The 5195-nt window shown below is 33.9% G+C and overlaps 1 protein-coding gene across 1 annotated transcript in view; it reads right to left on the bottom strand.

Moving 5' to 3' along the window:
* LOC107849481 (probable protein phosphatase 2C 60) overlaps positions 1 to 3554 on the bottom strand; it is a 26723-nt gene extending 23169 nt beyond the window's left edge. Inside the window, exon 1 of the mRNA XM_016694049.2 lies at positions 3547 to 3554. The gene's annotated coding sequence lies outside the window, so the exon portion shown is untranslated. The remainder of the gene's footprint in view (positions 1 to 3546) is intronic.
* Between the last annotated feature and the right edge of the window lie 1641 nt (positions 3555 to 5195).

Here is a 5195-nt window from a genome sequence, read left to right as displayed (position 1 = left end):
TAGGTGATTGGGTATTTTTGAAGGTATCACCAATGAAAGGGGTAATGAGATTTGGCAAGAAAGGGAAGTTGAGTCCACGTTATATAGGCCCGTATAAGATCACTCGAAGGTTTGGACAAGTTGCATCTGAATTAGAGCTACCCCAAGAGCTCTCATCAGTACATCCGGTATTTCATGTGTCAATGCTTAGAAAGTGCATCGGAGATCCATCACATATCACTTCTACTGAGGATGTGCAAGTTGCGGAAGATCTTACCTATGAGGAAGTGCCTATTGCTATTCTAGATCGCCAAGTTAAGAAGATAAGAACTAAAGAGATAGCATCTGTGAAAGTACGTTGGAGAAATCGTCAAAGGGAAGAGATTACATAGGAAGCTGAGGAAGCAATGAAATCTAAGTACCCTCATTTGTTCAAAGATGAAGAGAAAGTTCAAGAAACGGAGTTAGAACATTAACAAGTAAGTTTTTTTTATATATGAAAAGTATTTATGTGATGATGTGAATATTAATGATGGACTTGAACTTGTTTCGGTTGAATAACTACGCTAACATTCGAGGACGAATGTCCTAAAGGGGGGAAGGATTTTTCCTGCACATTTACTATTCCCAAATATCCCGGCCACCGTTTTATAGTTTCGAACGTGCTCGATTATATCCGAAACCTATCCGTTTTTGGAAATCTTTATATCGTTGGAAAGCTTATTCAATAACCTTCGCATGGAACCATCGACGGGCAAATTCCAGTATAAATTAAAAAAAAAAAAAAATTAATTCCATATAAATAAGACCAATACACGTACTTGAATACGCCAATACACGTACTTGAATACGGGGTGTTACAGTTAGGAATGAGATTGTCCGAGAAAAGGTTGGTGTGGCTTCGGTAGAGGACAAGATGCGGGAAGTTCGGTTGAGATGGTTCGGGCATGTGATGAGGAGGGCACGGATGCCCCAGTTCGTCGATGTGAGAGGTTAGCGTTGGATGGTTTCAAGTGGGGTAGGGGTAGGCCGAAGAAATATTGGAGAGAGGTGATTAGACGTGACATGGAGCAATTATAACTTACTGAGGACATGACCCTAGATAGGAAAGTTTGGAGGACGCGAATTAGGATAGAAGGCTAGTGCATGTGGGAGGGTCGTAGTTAGTAATTAGGGGAGCGTCGGGGCGGGGGTATGAGGGTGGGGGGTGCCTTTGGTTCGTTAGCGTAGGGTATTACTAATTGAATTTCCAAATGTATTTTACCAACTTCATTGCCACTATAACAAGGAAAGCAAGTTCTACAGCATAGTAACTAATAAATCGAAGTTCATTCTTCTTCTTTTCTTTTTACTTATTATTGTAGTGTTCGGGCCAACTTCCACGCACCTCGACAAAATCAAAGTTCATTCTTTATGCAATTGAATTTCCAATTCCAATTTTACCAACATCATAGACTCTAGCACAAGGAAAGTAAGTAAGACAACGTGGTAACTAGTAAAATCAGAGTTCATAATTATGCAATGAAATCGATAATCGAATTCCCAATTTGTATATTACCAATTTTATAGCCTCTATCTCAAGAAGTAAGTAAGACAACGTAGTAACTAATAAATCGTAGTTCATTCTTTTTTGTTTCTTGATAATTGTGGTTGTCCAGGCCAACTTCCATGCACCTCAACTGAATCAGAGTTCATTTCTTATGCAATCAAATTTCCAAATCGTATTTTACCAACTTCAAGACAACGTAATAACTAATAAATCAAAATTCACTTTTTTCTTTTAAAAAAAATAAATAACTGTAGTGTCTGGTCCAACTTCCGCACACCCCGACTAAATCAAAGTTCATCCTTTATGCAATTGAATTTCCAAATGTATTTTACCAACTTCATAGCCACTGTAACAAGGAAAGCAAGTAATATAGAATAGTAACTAATAAATTGAAGCGCATTCTTCTTCTTGTCTTTTTTCTTATTACTGTAGTGTCCGGGCCAACTTTCCATGCACCTCAACTAAATCAAAGTTCATTCTTATGCAATCAAATTTTCAATTTGCATTTTACCAACTTCTATAACTGCATATGTCCGGGTCAGCCTCCACGCACCTCGACTAAATCAAAGTTCATTGCTTATACAATGAAATTTCCAAGTCGCATTTTACCTAACTTCAAGACAACATAATAACTAATAAATCGGAGTTCACTCCTTTTCTTTTCTTTTTTTTAAAATAACTATAGTGTCCTGTCCAACTTTCACGCACCTCGACTAAATCGGAGTTCATCCTTTATGCAATCGAATTTCCAATTCGCATTTTACCAACTTCTATAATTGTATTGTCCGGGTCAGCTTCCACACACCTCGACTAAATCAGAGTTCATTCCTTATATAATGAAATTTCCAATTCGCATTTTACCAACTTCTATAACTGTATTGTCCGGGTCAACTTCCACGTACCTCGACTAAATCAGAGTTCACTCCTTATACAATGAATTTCCAAATCATATTTTACCTATCTTCAAGACAACGTAATAAACAACAAATCGGAGTTCATTCTTTTTCTTTTTTTTTTACAACTGTAAGTTTCCGGACCAACTTCCGCGCACCTCGACTAAATCAGAGTTTATCCTTTATGCAATTGAATTTCCAAATCGTATTTTACCAACTAATAACTAATATATCGGAGTTCATCCTTTTCTTCTTTTTCCTTAAAATAACAGTAGTGTCCGGACCAACTTACATACAACTCGGCCAAATCAGAGTTCATTATTTATGTAATGGAATTGCTAATCGAATTTCCAATTAGTATTTTACCATAACCTCAATCACATGGAAAGTAAGTAACACAACGTAGTAACTACTTATAATAAATCGAAATTCATTCCTCTTCTTTTTTGATAACTATAATGTCCGGACCAACTTCCGCACACCTCGACTAAATCGAAGTTCATTCTTTTTTTCTTTTTCTTTTTTGGGCCAACTTCCGCACACCTCGACTAAATCAGAGTTCACACTTTTTCTTTTTTTTCTTAATAACTGTAGCGTCCAATCCAACTTCCGCACACCTCGACTAAATCAGAGTTAACTCTTTTTCTTTTTTTGTTTAAATAACTGTAGTATCCGGACCAACTTCCGCACACCTCAACTAAATCGGAGCACATTCCTTTTTCTTTTTCTTTTAATAACTATAGTGTCCGGTCCAACTTCTGCACACCTCGACTAAATCAGAGTTCGTTCTTTTTTCTTTTTCTTTTCTTTTTTTTTTCTAAAAAATAACTGTAGTGTCCAGGCCAACTTCCACGCACCTCTGATTAAATCAGAGTTAACTATTTATACACTGGAATCGCAAATCATAGCCACTATCACATTGAAAGTAAGTAATTAAATCGAAGTTCAATCTTTTTTCCCTTTTATTTTTCTTTTTTGATACTAATTGTAGTGACTGGACCAACTTTCGCTCACCTCGACTAAATCAAAGTTAATTATTTATACAATGGAATCGCTAATCGAAATTCCAAATCGTATTTTTACTTGACAGTTAGTTGCTACGTATAATACAAAAGGGAAACTTACGAGTAGATTTCACCGGAAAAGGAGATCGGAGGACGCCGGCCAACAGGAACTGACGGTCAACTTTTCGCCGACGTGAAGAAAACTCCGGCGGGAAAAAAAATTGGGGAAATGAAATTCGCGATGGTTATTCTTTATTCTTTATTTAAGTCACCGTTTTTTTCTGAATATTCAGGAAGAAAAAAACAAGATAAAAGAGTAAGCTATAATCAACTTAATTATTATTAGCAACGTGGCTTGTGGCGCAGCTGCTTCACTCTTAACCAGAGGTTGAGGAGGGTTCGACTCTGGCTGCAGCATTACCCTCAAATGAGGCCCTATCCTATGTGAATTTAGATTAGTCGAGATTCAATGCGGATACCGAACACCAGATGGAAAATAAAAAAAAAAAACTAATTATTGTTATATATTTATTTATTTATTTATTTATTTATTTGGACAAACAATATAAATCCCAAAAAATTGGAATTTAATTACTAAAAAAAGTTAATATTTTATATAACTACTAAAAAATTTTATTTGGTCTGTCGAGATATATAATTAGCTCCTGATACATTCAACGAAGATATATTTTTTTCTTTATAAAGATACATAATAAGCTTCCGACAATTTTTTTAGATTTTAGGTCTGACGAGATACATAATACATCCAATCAAAATATTTTTTTTTTTGTAAAGATACATATTTAGCTCACAACATATTTTTTTAATTTTAGGTCTGTCGAGACACATAATACATCCAACGGCGATACATTTTTTCCTTTGTAAGGATACATGCTCGCGATATTTTTTTTTAATTTTAGATCTTTCAAGACATAACACAATCAACGAAAATACATTTTTTCCTTTGTAAAGATGCATAATTAGCTTCCGATTTTTTTTTTTTGTTTTGGGTCTGTCGAGATACATAATGCATCCAACAAATATATGTGTTTTTCCTTTGTAAAGATACATAATTAGCTTTCGATGAATTTTTAGAGTTTAGGTCTGTTGAGATACATAATACATCCAACCAAAATACGTTTTTTTCTTTGTAAATATATATAATTAGCTCTCGATATATTTTTTAAATTTTAGATCTGTCGAGATACATAATTAGCTCCCTATACATCAAATAAGGATACATAATTAGTTGAGATTTCTATGATTACTTTACAAAAATGGAGATTTATGTAGATATCGTAAGTTAAGGTGTATGTTTATGTTATACAATATTGAAGGGCGACTAATTCAGATTACGATGCATGGTAAAGGACTTTACGGGTAATGTTTTTTAACAAGATTTTGTTCATTCTCAAAATTCGAAGTTGCAATCACTAATTAAAGTAATTAATCTTATTCGATTTTATATACATTTTATTACACTTTTCGAATTTCAATGTAATAAATAGTTTGTATGATTTAATTATTTTTTTTAGTAAATTTTTATATTATTTAAATAAAATCTTTTTTTATTCGGAATTTAGTCTTTTCGTCTTTTGCTAAGTGTATTTATTGGGCAAGATTTATGCATTTTCACTATAGAAATTGTTGCTTATAGCACCACATTTGCAGTCTCATATACATGATTTTATCTCAAATAAAATTTTGCAGTGTTATGAAACTTTATCATAGTGGTTATTAAATTAAGGAAAATGTATTGAATATGAAATT

Source organism: Capsicum annuum, chromosome 1 (genome assembly GCF_002878395.1).
Source record: "Capsicum annuum cultivar UCD-10X-F1 chromosome 1, UCD10Xv1.1, whole genome shotgun sequence".
Classification (NCBI taxonomy): domain Eukaryota; kingdom Viridiplantae; phylum Streptophyta; class Magnoliopsida; order Solanales; family Solanaceae; genus Capsicum; species Capsicum annuum.
Note: the sequence above shows the minus strand (reverse complement) of the source record. Positions and strands in the feature narration are given on the sequence as shown.